The sequence below is a fragment of the Pseudophryne corroboree genome (assembly GCF_028390025.1).
Source record: "Pseudophryne corroboree isolate aPseCor3 chromosome 2 unlocalized genomic scaffold, aPseCor3.hap2 SUPER_2_unloc_2, whole genome shotgun sequence".
NCBI lineage: Eukaryota > Metazoa > Chordata > Amphibia > Anura > Myobatrachidae > Pseudophryne > Pseudophryne corroboree.
The window spans coordinates 895625-914309 of NW_026967489.1; the positions used below are offsets into that span (position 1 = coordinate 895625).

At 60.4% G+C, this 18685-nt stretch overlaps 1 long non-coding RNA gene across 2 annotated transcripts in view; it reads left to right on the plus strand.

Moving 5' to 3' along the window:
• Positions 1-312: 312 nt before the first annotated feature.
• LOC134983047 (uncharacterized) overlaps positions 313-18685 on the plus strand; it is a 57168-nt gene continuing 38795 nt past the window's right edge. Inside the window, exons 1-2 of one of the 2 annotated variants that reach the window (XR_010191597.1) lie at positions 313-417; positions 10818-10873. This is a non-coding gene — a long non-coding RNA (uncharacterized LOC134983047). Of the gene's footprint in view, positions 422-10817; positions 10874-18685 lie in introns of both variants that reach the window. The other variant, XR_010191598.1, reaches the window with a different exon arrangement.

The following is an 18685-nucleotide window of genomic DNA, read 5'->3' on the forward strand; positions in this document are numbered from 1 at the left end:
ATAATAATCCTGTACCTGAGTAACAGACACGGAGTAATAATAATACTGTACCTGAGTAACAGACACTGTGACAGGGAGTAATAATAATCCTATACCTGAGTAACAGACACGGAGTAATAATAATACTATACCTGAGTAACAGACACGGAGTAATATTACTGCAGCTGAACACGAACCGACTCCAGTCACTGCTATCTAAGTAGCGCGGTAAAAGCCGTCCAATCACAGAGCATTACTTTCAGCCAATCAGAGGGCGGAGAATGTTTACAGTCGGTGTCGGGGCACAATGGACTCCGGAAAGATGGCGGCTTGCGGCTGTCGCATAGCAGGTGACGTCACAATTGAACTCATCAGCTAGCGACGCGGAAGTATCATCTACACCCGGAATCAAAAGGTTCGAGACGCTGTCACATCAGGGTGTGTGAGTGATTCTCCCTCATATGTGTCCCCTGCCACCCCGGACACAGGGTCCCTGCCTGCCCCCCCTACTGCCACCCCGGTTACAGGGTCCCTGCCTGCCCCCCCTACTGCCCACCCCAGACACAGGGTCCCTGCCTGCCCCCCCCTACTGCCCACCCCAGACACAGGGTCCCTGCCTGCCACCCCGGTCACAGGGTCCCTGCCTGCCACCCCTACTGCCACCCCGGTCACAGGGTCCCAGCCTGCCACCCCGGTCACAGGGTCCCAGCCTGCCCCCCCTACTGCCACCCCGGTCACAGGGTCCCAGCCTGCCCCCCCTACTGCCACCCCGGTCACAGGGTCCCAGCCTGCCCCCCCTACTGCCACCCCGGTCACAGGGTCCCTGCCTGCCCCCCCTACTACCCACCCCTGACACAGGGTTCCTGCCTGCCCCCCCCAGACACAGGGTCCCTGCCTGCCACCCCGGTCACAGGGTCCCTGCCTGCCCCCCCTACTGCCACCCCGGTCACAGGGTCCCTGCCTGCCCCCCCTACTGCCCACCCCAGACACAGGGTCCCTGCCTGCCCCCCCTACTGCCCACCCCAGACACAGGGTCCCTGCCTGCCACCCCGGTCACAGGGTCCCTGCCTGCCACCCCTACTGCCACCCCGGTCACAGGGTCCCAGCCTGCCACCCCGGTCACAGGGTCCCAGCCTGCCCTCCCTACTGCCACCCCGGTCACAGGGTCCCAGCCTGCCCCCCCTACTGCCACCCCGGTCACAGGGTCCCAGCCTGCCCCCCCTACTGCCACCCCGGTCACAGGGTCCCAGCCTGCCCCCCCTACTGCCACCCCGGTCACAGGGTCCCAGCCTGCCACCCCGGTCACAGGGTCCCTGCCTGCCTCCCCTACTGCCCACCACAGACACAGGGTCCCTGCCTGCCACCCCGGTCACAGGGTCCCTACCTGCCTCCCCTACTGCCCACCCCAGACACAGGGTGCCAACCTGCCACCCCGGTCACAGGGTCCCTGCCTGCCCCCCCCCCCCCCCACTGCCACCCCGGACACAGGGTCCCAGCCTCTATCCCCACTGCCCACCCCGGACACAGGGTCCCAGCCTGCCCCCTACTGCCCACCCCGATCACAGGGTCCCTGCCTGCCCCCCCTGCTGCCACCCCGGTCACAGGGTCCCTGCCTGCCCCCCCTACTACCCACCCCAGACACAGGGTGCCAACCTGCCCCCCCTACTGCCACCCCGGTCACAGGGTCCCTGCCTGCCACCCCGGTCACAGGGTCCCTGCCTGCCCCCCCCCCCCCCTACTGCCACCCCAGAAACAGGGTCCCAGCCTGCCCCCCCTACTGCCACCCTGGACACAGGGTCCCTGCCTGACCCAATGCCCACCCCGGACACAGGGTCCCAGCCTGCCCCCCTACTGCCACCCCGGACACAGGGTCCCTGCCTGACCCACTGCCCACCCCGGACACAGTGTCACAGCCTGCCCCCCCCCCCCCCCTACTGCCACCCCGGACACAGGGTCCCTGCCTGACCCACTGCCCACCCCGGACAGAGGGTCCCAGCCTGCCCCCCTACTGCCACCCTGGACACAGGGTCCCAGCCTCTATCCCCACTGCCCACCCCGGACACAGGGTCCCAACCTGACCCCCTCTGCCACCCCGGACACAGGGTCCCAGCCTGCCCCCCCCGGACAGGGGGTCCCAGTCTGCCCCCCCCCCCCCCCCGGACACAGGGTACCAGCCTGCCCCCCTACTGCCCCACCGGGCACAGGGTCCCAGCCTCTACCCCCCATTGCCCACCCCGGACACAGGGTCCCAGCCTGCCTACCCCGGACCTCAGCCTACCCACCCCGGACATAGGGTCCCAGCCTGCCCGCCCCGGACCCCAGCCTGCCCCCTCCCCCCCCCCCCCCCCGGACACAGGGTCCCTGCCTGACCCCCCTGCTGCCACCCCGGTCACAGGGTCCCAGCCTGCCCCCCCTACTGCCACCCCGGTCACAGGGTCCCTGCCTGCCCCCCCTACTGCCACCCCGGTCACAGGGTCCCTGCCTGCCCCCCCCCCTTACTGCCCACCCCGGACACAGGGTCCCAGCCTGCCCCCCTTACTGCCCACCCTGGACACAGGGTCCCAGCCTGCCCCTCCTACTGCCCCCCCAGACACAAGGTCACAGGCTGCTCCCCACTACTGCTCACCCCGGACACAGGGTCCCAGGCTGATTTCCCCCCCCCCCACACTGCCACCCCGGACACAGGGTCCCTGCCTGCCCCTCCCTACTGCCCACCCCGGACACAGGGTCCCTGCCTGCCCCCCTACTGCCACCCCGGACACAGGGTCCCTGCCTGCCCCACCCCCCACTGCCCACCCGAGACACAGGGTCCCAGCCTGCCCCCCTACTGCCCACCCCAGACACAGGGTCCCAGCCTGCCCCCCTACTGCCCCCCCAGACACAGGGTCCCAGGCTGCTCCCCACCATGGTCACAGGGTCCCAGCCTGCCCCCCTCTACTGCCCACCCCGGTCACAGGGTCCCAGCCTGCCCCCCCCTACTGCCCACCCCAGACACAGGGTCCCAGCCTGCCCCCCCACTGCCCCCCCAGACACAGGGTCCCAGGCTGCCCCACCCCCACTGCCCACCCGAGACACAGGGTTCCTGCCTGCCCCCCCCCCCCGTACTGCCCACCCCAGACACAGGGTTCCTGCCTGCCCCCCCTACTGCCACCCAGGACACAGGGTCTCTGCCTGCCCCCTACTGCCCAACCCAGACACAGGGTCCCAGCCTGCCCCCCCTACTGCCCACCCCAGACACAGGGTCCCAGCCTGCCCCCCCTACTGCCCACCCCAGACACAGGGTCCCTGCCTGCCCCCCCCTACTGCCCACCCCAGACACAGGGTCCCTGCCTGCCCCCCCTACTGCCACCCCAGACACAGGGTCCCTGCCTGCCCCCCCCCCCCCCCCCGTACTGCCCACCCCGGACACAGGGTCCCTGCCTGCCCCCCCTACTGCCACCCAGGACACAGGGTCTCTGCCTGCCCCCTACTGCCCAACCCAGACAGGGTCCCAGCCTGCCCCCCCTACTGCCCACCCCAGACACAGGGTCCCAGCCTGCCCCCCCTACTGCCCACCCCAGACACAGGGTCCCTGCCTGCCCCCCCCTACTGCCCACCCCAGACACAGGGTCCCTGCCTGCCCTCCCTACTGCCACCCCAGACACAGGGTCCCTGCCTGCCCCCCCCCCCCCCCGTACTGCCCACCCCGGACACAGGGTCCCTGCCTGCCACCCCTACTGCCCACCCCAGACACAGGGTCCCTGCTGCTCCCCACTACTGCTCACCCCGGACACAGGGTCCCAGCCTGATTTCCCCCCCCCCCCCCCCCACACTGCCACCCCAGACACAGGGTCCCTGCCTGCCCCTCCCTACTGCCCACCCCGGACACAGGGTCCCAGCCTGCCCCCCTACTGCCCACCCCAGACACAGGGTCCCAGCCTGCCCCCCCTACTGCCCACCCCAGACACAGGGTCCCAGCCTGCCCCCCCTACTGCCCACCCCAGACACAGGGTCCCTGCCTGCCCCCCCCCCTACTGCCCACCCCAGACACAGGGTCCCTGCCTGCCTCCCCTACTGCCACCCCAGACACAGGGTCCCTGCCTGCCCCCCCCCCCCCTGTACTGCCCACCCCGGACACCGGGTCCCTGCCTGCCACCCCTACTGCCCACCCCAGACACAGGGTCCCTGCCAGCCACCCCCCGTACTGCCCACCCCAGACACAGGGTCCCTGCTGCTCCCCACTACTGCTCATCCCGGACACAGGGTCCCAGCCTGCCACCCCGGTCACAGGGTCCCAGCCTGCCACCCCGGTCACAGGGTCCCAGCCTGCCACCCCGGTCACAGGGTCCCAGCCTGCCCCCCCTACTGCCACCCCCGGTCACAGGGTCCCAGCCTGCCCCCCCTACTGCCACCCCGGTCACAGGGTCCCTGCCTGCCCCCCCTACTGCCACCCCGGTCACAGGGTCCCTGCCTGCCCCCCCCCCCCCCCTACTGCCCACCCCGGACACAGGGTCCCAGCCTGCCCTCCTTACTGCCCACCCTGGACACAGGGTCCCAGCCTGCCCCTCCTACTGCCCCCCCAGACACAAGGTCACAGGCTGCTCCCCACTACTGCTCACCCCGGACACAGGGTCCCAGGCTGATTTCCCCCCCCCCCCCACACTGCCACCCCGGACACAGGGTCCCTGCCTGCCCCTCCCTACTGCCCACCCCGGACACAGGGTCCCTGCCTGCCCCCCTACTGCCACCCCGGACACAGGGTCCCTGCCTGCCCCACTGCCCACCCCAGACACAGGGTCCCTGCCTGCCCCACCCCCCACTGCCCACCCGAGACACAGGGTCCCAGCCTGCCCCCCTACTGCCCACCCCAGACACAGGGTCCCAGCCTGCCCCCCTACTGCCCCCCCAGACACAGGGTCCCAGGCTGCTCCCCACCATGGTCACAGGGTCCCAGCCTGCCCCCCTCTACTGCCCACCTCGGTCACAGGGTCCCAGCCTGCCCCCCCCTACTGCCCACCCCAGACACAGGGTCCCAGCCTGCCCCCCCACTGCCCCCCCAGACACAGGTCCCAGGCTGCCCCACCCCCACTGCCCACCCGAGACACAGGGTCCCTGCCTGCCCCCCCCCCGTACTGCCCACCCCAGACACAGGGTTCTTGCCTGCCCCCCCTACTGCCACCCAGGACACAGGGTCTCTGCCTGCCCCCTACTGCCCAACCCAGACACAGGGTCCCAGCCTGCCCCCCCTACTGCCCACCCCAGACACAGGGTCCCAGCCTGCCCCCCCTACTGCCCACCCCAGACACAGGGTCCCTGCCTGCCCCCCCCTACTGCCCACCCCAGACACAGGGTCCCTGCCTGCCCCCCCTACTGCCACCCCAGACACAGGGTCCCTGCCTGCCCCCCCCCCCCCCCCCCGTACTGCCCACCCCGGACACAGGGTCCCTGCCTGCCCCCCCTACTGCCACCCAGGACACAGGGTCTCTGCCTGCCCCCTACTGCCCAACCCAGACAGGGTCCCAGCCTGCCCCCCCTACTGCCCACCCCAGACACAGGGTCCCAGCCTGCCCCCCCTACTGCCCACCCCAGACACAGGGTCCCTGCCTGCCCCCCCCCTACTGCCCACCCCAGACACAGGGTCCCTGCCTGCCCTCCCTACTGCCACCCCAGACACAGGGTCCCTGCCTGCCCCCCCCCCCCCCCCCCGTACTGCCCACCCCGGACACAGGGTCCCTGCCTGCCACCCCTACTGCCCACCCCAGACACAGGGTCCCTGCTGCTCCCCACTACTGCTCACCCCGGACACAGGGTCCCAGCCTGATTTCCCCCCCCCCCCCCCACACTGCCACCCCGGACACAGGGTCCCTGCCTGCCCCTCCCTACTGCCCACCACGGACACAGGGTCCCAGCCTGCCCCCCTACTGCCCACCCCAGACACAGGGTCCCAGCCTGCCCCCCCTACTGCCCACCCCAGACACAGGGTCCCAGCCTGCCCCCCCTACTGCCCACCCCAGACACAGGGTCCCTGCCTGCCCCCCCCTACTGCCCACCCCAGACACAGGGTCCCTGCCTGCCTCCCCTACTGCCACCCCAGACACAGGGTCCCCTGCCTGCCCCCCCCCCCCCCCCTGTACTGCCCACCCCGGACACCGGGTCCCTGCCTGCCACCCCTACTGCCCACCCCAGACACAGGGTCCCTGCCAGCCACCCCCCGTACTGCCCACCCCAGACACAGGGTCCCTGCTGCTCCCCACTACTGCTCATCCCGGACACAGGGTCCCTGCCTGCCACCCCGGTCACAGGGTCCCTGCCTGCCACCCCTACTGCCACCCCAGTCACAGGGTCCCAGCCTGCCACCCCGGTCACAGGGTCCCAGCCTGCCACCCCGGTCACAGGGTCCCAGCCTGCCCCCCCTACTGCCACCCCGGTCACAGGGTCCCAGCCTGCCCCCCCTACTGCCACCCCGGTCACAGGGTCCCAGCCTGCCCCCCCTACTACCACCCCGGTCACAGGGTCCCAGCCTGCCACCCCGGTCACAGGGTCCCTGCCTGCCTCCCCTACTGCCCACCACAGACACAGGGTCCCTGCCTGCCATCCCGGTCACAGGGTCCCTACCTGCCTCCCCTACTGCCCACCCCAGACACAGGGTGCCAACCTGCCACCCCGGTCACAGGGTCCCTGCCTGCCCCCCCCCCCCCCCCCACTGCCACCCCGGACACAGGGTCCCAGCCTCTATCCCCACTGCCCACCCCGGACACAGGGTCCCAGCCTGCCCCCTACTGCCCACCCCGATCACAGGGTCCCTGCCTGCCCCCCCTGCTGCCACCCCGGTCACAGGGTCCCTGCCTGCCCCCCCTGCTGCCACCCCGGTCACAGGGTCCCTGCCTGCCCCCCCTACTACCCACCCCAGACACAGGGTGCCAACCTGCCCCCCCTACTGCCACCCCGGTCACAGGGTCCCTGCCTGCCACCCCGGTCACAGGGTCCCTGCCTGCCCCCCCCTACTGCCACCCCAGAAACAGGGTCCCAGCCTGCCCCCCCTACTGCCACCCAATGCCCACCCCGGACACAGGGTCCCAGCCTGCCCCCCTACTGCCACCCCGGACACAGGGTCCCTGCCTGACCCACTGCCCACCCCGGACACAGGGTCACAGCCTGCCCCCCCCCCCCCCCTACTGCCACCCCGGACACAGGGTCCCTGCCTGACCCACTGCCCACCCCGGACACAGGGTCCCAGCCTGCCCCCCTACTGCCACCCTGGACACAGGGTCCCAGCCTCTATCCCCACTGCCCACCCCGGACACAGGGTCCCAACCTGACCCCCACTGCCACCCCGGACACAGGGTCCCAGCCTGCCCCCCCCGGACAGAGGGTCCCAGTCTGCCCCCCCCCCCCCCCCCCGGACACAGGGTACCAGCCTGCCCCCCTACTGCCCCACCGGGCACAGGGTCCCAGCCTCTACCCCCCATTGCCCACCCCGGACACAGGGTCCCAGCCTGCCTACCCCGGACCCCAGCCTGCCCCCTCCCCCCCCCCCCCCCCCCGGACACAGGGTCCCTGCCTGACCCCCCTGCTGCCACCCCGGTCACAGGGTCCCAGCCTGCCCCCCCTACTGCCACCCCGGTCACAGGGTCCCTGCCTGCCCCCCCTACTGCCACCCCGGTCACAGGGTCCCTGCCTGCCCCCCCCCCCCTACTGCCCACCCCGGACACAGGGTCCCAGCCTGCCCCCCTTACTGCCCACCCTGGACACAGGGTCCCAGCCTGCCCCTCCTACTGCCCCCCCAGACACAAGGTCACAGGCTGCTCCCCACTACTGCTCACCCCGGACACAGGGTCCCAGCCTGCCCACCCCGGACCCCAGCCTGCCCCCTCCCCCCCCCCCCCCCCGGACACAGGGTCCCTGCCTGACCCCCCTGCTGCCACCCCCGGTCACAGGGTCCCAGCCTGCCCCCCCTACTGCCACCCCGGTCACAGGGTCCCTGCCTGCCCCCCCTACTGCCACCCCGGTCACAGGGTCCCTGCCTGCCCCCCCCCCCCTACTGCCCACCCCGGACACAGGGTCCCAGCCTGCCCCTCCTACTGCCCCCCCAGACACAAGGTCACAGGCTGCTCCCCACTACTGCTCACCCCGGACACAGGGTCCCAGGCTGATTCCCCCCCCCCCCCCCCCCACACTGCCACCCCGGACACAGGGTCCCTGCCTGCCCCTCCCTACTGCCCACCCCGGACACAGGGTCCCTGCCTGCCCCCCTACTGCCACCCCGGACACAGGGTCCCTGCCTGCCCCACTGCCCACCCGAGACACAGGGTCCCTGCCTGCCCCACCCCCCACTGCCCACCCGAGACACAGGGTCCCAGCCTGCCCCCCTACTGCCCACCCCAGACACAGGGTCCCAGCCTGCCCCCCTACTGCCCCCCCAGACACAGGGTCCCAGGCTGCTCCCCACCATGGTCACAGGGTCCCAGCCTGCCCCCCTCTACTGCCCACCCCGGTCACAGGGTCCCAGCCTGCCCCCCCCTACTGCCCACCCCAGACACAGGGTCCCAGCCTGCCCCCCCAGACACAGGGTCCCAGGCTGCCCCACCCCCACTGCCCACCCGAGACACAGGGTCCCTGCCTGCCCCCCCCCCCCCCCGTACTGCCCACCCCAGACACAGGGTCCCTGCCTGCCCCCCCTACTGCCACCCAGGACACAGGGTCTCTGCCTGCCCCCTACTGCCCAACCCAGACACAGGGTCCCAGCCTGCCCCCCCTACTGCCCACCCCAGACACAGGGTCCCAGCCTGCCCCCCCTACTGCCCACCCCAGACGCAGGGTCCCTGCCTGCCCCCCCCTACTGCCCACCCCAGACACAGGGTCCCTGCCTGCCCCCCCTACTGCCACCCCAGACACAGGGTCCCTGCCTGCCCCCCCCCCCGTACTGCCCACCCCGGACACAGGGTCCCTGCCTGCCCCCCCTACTGCCACCCAGGACACAGGGTCTCTGCCTGCCCCCTACTGCCCAACCCAGACAGGGTCCCAGCCTGCCCCCCCTACTGCCCACCCCAGACACAGGGTCCCAGCCTGCCCCCCCTACTGCCCACCCCAGACACAGGGTCCCTGCCTGCCCCCCCCTACTGCCCACCCCAGACACAGGGTCCCTGCCTGCCCTCCCTACTGCCACCCCAGACACAGGGTCCCTGCCTGCCCCCCCCCCCCCCCCCCCCGTACTGCCCACCCCAGACACAGGGTCCCTGCCTGCCACCCCTACTGCCCACCCCAGACACAGGGTCCCTGCTGCTCCCCACTACTGCTCACCCCGGACACAGGGTCCCAGCCTGATTTCCCCCCCCCCCCCCCCCACACTGCCACCCCGGACACAGGGTCCCTGCCTGCCCCTCCCTACTGCCCACCCCGGACACAGGGTCCCAGCCTGCCCCCCTACTGCCCACCCCAGACACAGGGTCCCAGCCTGCCCCCCCTACTGCCCACCCCAGACACAGGGTCCCAGCCTGCCCCCCCTACTGCCCACCCCAGACACAGGGTCCCTGCCTGCCCCCCCCCTACTGCCCACCCCAGACACAGGGTCCCTGCCTGCCCCCCCCTACTGCCCACCCCAGACACAGGGTCCCTGCCTGCCCCCCCCTACTGCCCACCCCAGACACAGGGTCCCTGCCTGCCTCCCCTACTGCCACCCCAGACACAGGGTCCCTGCCTGCCCCCCCCCCCCCTGTACTGCCCACCCCGGACACCGGGTCCCTGCCTGCCACCCCTACTGCCCACCCCAGACACAGGGTCCCTGCCAGCCACCCCCCGTACTGCCCACCCCAGACACAGGGTCCCTGCTGCTCCCCACTACTGCTCATCCCGGACACAGGGTCCCTGCCTGCCACCCCGGTCACAGGGTCCCTGCCTGCCACCCCTACTGCCACCCCGGTCACAGGGTCCCAGCCTGCCACCCCCTACTGCCCGCCCCGGACACAGGTCCCAGCCTCTACCCCCACTGCCCCCCCCGGCCCCCACCCCGGACACAGGGTCCCAGCCTGCCCTCCCCCTACTGCCCACCCCGGACACAGGTTGAAAAAAGACAATTGCCATCGAGTTGAACCTATTTGTGGTGTCCTATGCATGATGATTTGACTAAAATTTCTGACTGATGCTGCTGTCAGCCGTTGCATTTTATCCCTATTTATAGTAACTATAATGCATGACTATGCACCATACCCCTGGATATCCTTATCCATTAGGAATTTATCTAACCCATTCTTAAAGGTGTTGACAGATTCCGCCATTACAACTCCCTCAGGCAGGGAATTCCAAACACGTATCGTCCTTACTGTGAAAAGCCTTTACGCCGTATTGTGCGGAATCTCCTCTCCTCTAAACTGAGCGAGTGACGAGTCCTCTGTGTCCCTGCCTGCCCCTCCCAACTGCCCACCCCGGACGCAGGGTCCCAACCTGACCCCATCCCCCCCCCACACTGCCCGACCCGGGGACACAGGGTCCCAGCCTGACCCCCCCCCCACTGCCCACCCCGGACACAGGGTCCCAGCCTCTATCCCCACTGCTCCCCCTCCAGATCCAGGGTCCCAGCCTCCACTCTTACTCCCCCCCCCCCCCCCCCCCCTCCCAGATATGGGGTTCCAGCCTCTACCCCCACTGCTCCCCACCCAAATCCGGGGTCCCGGCCAACAACCCCAATGCCCCCCATCCAGATCTGGGGTCCCAGGCTGTACCCCCGCTGACCCCCCCCCCCCTCCCCCAATCAGGGGTCGCCACCTCCTCGTTTCTCTCACATCCTGTGTTACCCCCGCTGTTCTATGTTCCTTGTTTGATGACGTTTCATTGTAACCGGCTTCTCCTTTCTCTGCTTCCAGGTTTTGTACGTTTCTCACAATGTTTCATGGAATCCCGGCACAGGCGGCAATCGGAGGTGAGATAATGAATCTGGAATGTATTAGATATGGAGCGTCAGAGACCTGACGGCAGAATAATCAGGAATGTATTAGATATGGAGCGTCAGAGACCTGACGGCAGAATAATCAGGAATGTATTAGATATGGAGCGTCAGAGACCTGACGGCAGAATAACCAGGAATGTATTAGATATGGAGCGTAAGAGACCTGACGGCAGAATAATCAGGAATGTATTAGATATGGAGCGTAAGAGACCTGACGGCAGAATAATCAGGAATGTATTAGATATGGAGCGTCAGAGACCTGACGGCAGAATAACCAGGAATGTATTAGATATGGAGCGTCAGAGACCTGACGGCAGAATAATCAGGAATGTATTAGATATGGAGCGTAAGAGACCTGACGGCAGAATAATCAGGAATGTATTAGATATGGAGCGTAAGAGACCTGACGGCAGAATAATCAGGAATGTATTAGATATGGAGCGTCAGAGACCTGACGGCAGAATAATCAGGAATGTATTAGATATGGAGCGTCAGAGACCTGACGGCAGAATAATCAGGAATGTATTAGATATGGAGCGTCAGAGACCTGACGGCAGAATAATCAGGAATGTATTAGTTATGGAGCGTCAGAGACCTGACGGCAGAATAATCAGGAATGTATTAGATATGGAGCGTCAGAGACCTGACGGCAGAATAATCAGGAATGTATTAGATATGGAGCGTAAGAGACCTGACGGCAGAATAATCAGGAATGTATCAGATATGGAGCGTCAGAGACCTGACGGCAGAATAATCAGGAATGTATTAGATATGGAGCGTCAGAGACCTGACGGCAGAATAATCAGGAATGTATTAGATATGGAGCGTCAGAGACCTGACGGCAGAATAATCAGGAATGTATTAGATATAGAACGTCAGAGACCTGACGGCAGAATAATCAGGAATGTATTAGATATGGAGCGTCAGAGACCTGACGGCAGAATAATCAGGAATGTATTAGATATGGAACATCAGAGACCTGACGGCAGAATAATCAGGAATGTATCAGATATGGAGCGTCAGAGACCTGACGGCAGAATAATCAGGAATGTATTAGATATGGAGCGTCAGAGACCTGACGGCAGAATAATCAGGAATGTATTAGATATGGAGCGTCAGAGACCTGACGGCAGAATAACCAGGAATGTATCAGATATGGAGCGTCAGAGACCTGACGGCAGAATAATCAGGAATGTATTAGATATGGAGCGTCAGAGACCTGACGGCAGAATAACCAGGAATGTATTAGATATGGAGCGTCAGAGACCTGACGGCAGAATAATCAGGAATGTATTAGATATGGAGCGTCAGAGACCTGACGGCAGAATAATCAGGAATGTATTAGATATGGAGCGTCAGAGACCTGACGGCAGAATAATCAGGAATGTATTAGATATGGAGCGTCAGAGACCTGACGGCAGAATAATCAGGAATGTTTTAGATACGGAGCGTCAGAGACCTGACGGCAGAATAATCAGGAATGTATTAGATATGGAGCGTCAGAGACCTGACGGCAGAATAATCAGGAATGTATTAGATATGGAGCGTCAGAGACCTGACGGCAGAATAATCAGGAATGTATTAGATATGGAGCGTCAGAGACCTGACGGCAGAATAATCAGGAATGTATTAGATATGGAGCGTCAGAGACCTGACGGCAGAATAATCAGGAATGTATCAGATATGGAGCGTCAGAGACCTGACGGCAGAATAATCAGGAATGTATTAGATATGGAGCGTCAGAGACCTGACGGCAGAATAACCAGGAATGTATTAGATATGGAGCGTCAGAGACCTGACGGCAGAATAACCAGGAATGTATTAGATATGGAGCGTCAGAGACCTGACGGCAGAATAATCAGGAATGTATCAGATATGGAGCGTCAGAGACCTGACGGCAGAATAATCAGGAATGTATCAGATATGGAGCGTCAGAGACCTGACGGCAGAATAATCAGGAATGTATCGGATATGGAGCGTCAGAGACCTGACGGCAGAATAATCAGGAATGTATTAGATATGGAGCGTCAGAGACCTGACGGCAGAATAATCAGGAATGTATTAGATATGGAGCGTCAGAGACCTGACGGCAGAATAATCAGGAATGTATTAGATATGGAGCGTCAGAGACCTGACGGCAGAATAACCAGGAATGTATCAGATATGGAGCGTCAGAGACCTGACGGCAGAATAATCAGGAATGTATTAGATATGGAGCGTCAGAGACCTGACGGCAGAATAATCAGGAATGTATTAGATATGGAGCGTCAGAGACCTGACGGCAGAATAATCAGGAATGTATTAGATATGGAACGTCAGAGACCTGACGGCAGAATAATCAGGAATGTATTAGATATGGAGCGTAAGAGACCTGACGGCAGAATAATCAGGAATGTATTAGATATGGAGCGTCAGAGACCTGACGGCAGAATAATCAGGAATGTATTAGATATGGAGCGTCAGAGACCTGACGGCAGAATAATCAGGAATGTATCAGATATGGAGCGTCAGAGACCTGACGGCAGAATAATCAGGAATGTATTAGATATGGAGCGTCAGAGACCTGACGGCAGAATAATCAGGAATGTATTAGATATGGAGCGTCAGAGACCTGACGGCAGAATAATCAGGAATGTATTAGATATGGAGCGTAAGAGACCTGACGGCAGAATAATCAGGAATGTATTAGATATGGAGCGTCAGAGACCTGACGGCAGAATAATCAGGAATGTATTAGATATGGAGCGTCAGAGACCTGACGGCAGAATAATCAGGAATGTATTAGATATGGAGCGTCAGAGACCTGACCGCAGAATAATCAGGAATGTATTAGATACGGAGCGTCAGAGACCTGACGGCAGAATAATCAGGAATGTATTAGATATGGAGCGTCAGAGACCTGACGGCAGAATAATCAGGAATGTATTAGATATGGAGCGTCAGAGACCTGACGGCAGAATAATCAGGAATGTATTAGATACGGAGCGTCAGAGACCTGACGGCAGAATAATCAGGAATGTATTAGATATGGAGCGTCAGAGACCTGACGGCAGAATAATCAGGAATGTATTAGATATGGAGCGTCAGAGACCTGACGGCAGAATAATCAGGAATGTATTAGATATGGAGCGTCAGAGACCTGACGGCAGAATAATCAGGAATGTATTAGATATGGAGCGTCAGAGACCTGACGGCAGAATAATCAGGAATGTATCAGATATGGAGCGTCAGAGACCTGACGGCAGAATAATCAGGAATGTATTAGATATGGAGCGTCAGAGACCTGACGGCAGAATAATCAGGAATGTATTAGATATGGAGCGTCAGAGACCTGACGGCAGAATAATCAGGAATGTATTAGATATGGAGCGTCAGAGACCTGACGGCAGAATAATCAGGAATGTATTTGATATGGAGCGTCAGAGACCTGACGGCAGAATAATCAGGAATGTATTAGATATGGAGCGTCAGAGACCTGACGGCAGAATAATCAGGAATGTATTAGATATGGAGCGTCAGAGACCTGACGGCAGAATAATCAGGAATGTATTAGATATGGAGCGTCAGAGACCTGACGGCAGAATAACCAGGAATGTATTAGATATGGAGCGTCAGAGACCTGACGGCAGAATAATCAGGAATGTATCAGATATGGAGCGTCAGAGACCTGACGGCAGAATAATCAGGAATGTATCAGATATGGAGCGTCAGAGACCTGACGGCAGAATAATCAGGAATGTATCAGATATGGAGCGTCAGAGACCTGACGGCAGAATAATCAGGAATGTATCAGATATGGAGCGTCAGAGACCTGACGGCAGAATAATCAGGAATGTATTAGATATGGAGCGTCAGAGACCTGACGGCAGAATAATCAGGAATGTATTAGATATGGAGCGTCAGAGACCTGACGGCAGAATAATCAGGAATGTATTAGATATGGAGCGTCAGAGACCTGGCGGCAGAATAATCAGGAATGTATTAGATATGGAGCGTCAGAGACCTGACTGCAGAATAATCAGGAATGTATTAGATATGGAGCGTAAGAGACCTGACGGCAGAATAATCAGGAATGTATTAGATATGGAGCGTCAGAGACCTGACGGCGGAATAATCAGGAATGTATTAGATATGGAGCGTCAGAGACCTGACGGCAGAATAATCAGGAATGTATTAGATATGGAGCGTCAGAGACCTGACGGCAGAATAATCAGGAATGTATTAGATATGGAGCGTCAGAGACCTGACGGCAGAATAATCAGGAATGTATTAGATATGGAGCGTCAGAGACCTGACGACAGAATAATCAGGAATGTATTAGATATGGAGCGTCAGAGACCTGACGGCAGAATAACCAGGAATGTATTAGATATGGAGCGTCAGAGACCTGACGGCAGAATAATCAGGAATGTATTAGATATGGAGCGTCAGAGACCTGACGGCAGAATAACCAGGAATGTATTAGATATGGAGCGTCAGAGACCTGACGGCAGAATAATCAGGAATGTATTAGATATGGAACGTCAGAGACCTGACGGCAGAATAATCAGGAATGTATTAGATATGGAGCGTCAGAGACCTGACGGCAGAATAATCAGGAATGTATTAGATATGGAGCGTCAGAGACCTGACGGCAGAATAATCAGGAATGTATTAGATATGGAGCGTCAGAGACCTGACGGCAGAATAATCAGGAATGTATTAGATATGGAGCGTCAGAGACCTGACTGCAGAATAATCAGGAATGTATTAGATATGGAGCGTAAGAGACCTGACGGCAGAATAATCAGGAATGTATTAGATATGGAGCGTCAGAGACCTGACGGCAGAATAATCAGGAATGTATTAGATATGGAGCGTCAGAGACCTGACGGCAGAATAATCAGGAATGTATTAGATATGGAGCGTCAGAGACCTGACGGCAGAATAATCAGGAATGTATTAGATATGGAGCGTCAGAGACCTGACGGCAGAATAATCAGGAATGTATTAGATATGGAGCGTCAGAGACCTGACGGCAGAATAATCAGGAATGTATTAGATATGGAGCGTCAGAGACCTGACGGCAGAATAATCAGGAATGTATTAGATATGGAGCGTCAGAGACCTGACGGCAGAATAATCAGGAATGTATTAGATATGGAGCGTCAGAGACCTGACGGCAGAATAATCAGGAATGTATTAGATATGGAGCGTCAGAGACCTGACGGCAGAATAATCAGGAATGTATTAGATATGGAGCGTCAGAGACCTGACGGCAGAATAATCAGGAATATATTAGGTATAGAGCGTCAGAGACCTGACGGCAGAATAATCAGGAATGTATCAGATATGGAGCGTCAGAGACCTGACGGCAGAATAATCAGGAATATATCAGATATGGAGCGTCAGAGACCTGACGGCAGAATAATCAGGAATGTATTAGATATGGAGCGTCAGAGACCTGACGGCAGAATAATCAGGAATGTATTAGATATGGAGCGTCAGATACCGGAAAGTGATAGCTCAGTATAGGAAAAGTAAGAAGTACCTGAGTATATGGTGTGCCTCATCTGTGTGTAGCAACGCGTCCTGGGTGGTGACAGCTACAGCTGTGTCCTCCTACATCTAGCCTCAATACTCCATGCGCTGGGAGATGCCTCAATACGCCATGCACCAGGAGATGCCTCATACATCTAGCCTCAATACACCATGCGCTGGGAGATGCCTCAATACGCCATGCACCAGGAGATGCCTCATACATCTAGCCTCAATACACCATGCGCTGGGAGATGCCTCAATACGCCATGCACCAGGAGATGCCTCATACATCTAGCCTCAATACGCCATGTACTGGGAGATGCCTCCTACACGTTGCCTCAATACTCCATGCACTGGGAGATGCCTCCTACATCCAGCCTCAATACGCCATGCACCAGGAGATGCCTCATACATCTAGTCTCAATACGCCATGCACTGGGAGATGCCTCCTACATCCAGCCTCAATACGTCATGCGCTGGGAGATGCCTCAATACGCCATGCACCAGGAGAAGCCTCTTACATCTAGTCTCAATACGCCATGCACTGGGAGATGCCTCCTACATCCAGCCTCAATACGTCATGCGCTGGGAGATGCCTCAATACGCCATGCACTGTGAGATGCCTCATACATCTAGTCTCAATACGCCATGCACTGGGAGATGCCTCCTACATCCAGCCTCAATACGCCATGCGCTGGGAGATGCCTCATACATCTAGCCTCAATACACCATACACTGGGAGATGCCTCATACATCCAGCCTCAATACGCCATACACTGGGAGATGCCTCATACATCCAGCCTCAATACGCCATGCGCTGGGAGATGCCTCATACATCTAGCCTCAATACACCATGCGCTGGGAGATGCCTCATACATCTAGCCTCAATACGCCATGCACTGGCAGATGCCTCATACATCCAGCCTCAATACGCCATGCGCTGGGAGATGCCTCATACATCTAGCCTCAATACACCATGCGCTGGGAGATGCCTCATACATCCAGCCTCAATACGCCATACACTGGGAGATGCCTCATACATCTAGCCTCAATACGCCATGCGCTGGGAGATGCCTCATACATCTAGCCTCAATACGCCATGCGCTGGGAGATGCCTCATACATCCAGCCTCAATACGCCATGCGCTGGGAGATGCCTCATACATCTAGCCTCAATACACCATGCGCTGGGAGATGCCTCATACATCTAGCCTCAATACGCCATGCGCTGGGAGATGCCTCATACATCCAGCCTCAATACACCATGCGCTGGGAGATGCCTCATACATCCAGCCTCAATACGCCCTGCACTGGGAGATGCCTCATACATGTAGCCTCAATACACCATGCACTGGGAGATGCCTCATACATCCAGCCTCAATACACCATGCACTGGGAGATGCCTCATGCATCTAACCTCAATACACCATGCGCTGGGAGATGCCTCATACATCTAGCCTCAATGCGCCATGCACTGGGAGATGCTTCATGCATCTAACCTCAATACACCATGCGCTGGGAGATGCCTCATACATCCAGCCTCAATACACCATGCACTGGGAGATGCCTCATGCATCTATCCTCAATACACCATGCGCTGGGAGATGCCTCATACATCTAGCCTCAATGCGCCATGCGCTGGGAGATGCCTCATACATCTAGCCTCAATACACCATGCGCTGGGAGATGCCTCAATACGCCATGCACTAGTAGATGCCTCATACATCTAGTCTCAATACGCCATGCGCTGGGAGATGCCTCATACATCCAGCCTCAATACGCCATGCGCTGGGAGATGCCTCATACATCTAGCCTCAATACACCATGCGCTGGGAGATGCCTCATACATCTAGCCTCAATACACCATGCGCTGAGAGATGCCTCATACATCCAGCCTCAATACGCCATGCGCTGGGAGATGCCTCATACATCTAGCCTCAATACACCATGCGCTGGGAGATGCCTCAATACGCCATGCACTAGTAGATGCCTCATACATCTAGTCTCAATACGCCATGCGCTGGGAGATGCCTCATACATCCAGCCTCAATACGCCATGCGCTGGGAGATGCCTCATACATCTAGCCTCAATACACCATGCGCTGGGAGATGCCTCAATACGCCATGCACTAGTAGATGCCTCATACATCCAGCCTCAATACGCCATGCGCTGGGAGATGCCTCATACATCTAGCCTCAATACACCATGCGCTGAGAGATGCCTCATACATCCAGCCTCAATACGCCATGCGCTGGGAGATGCCTC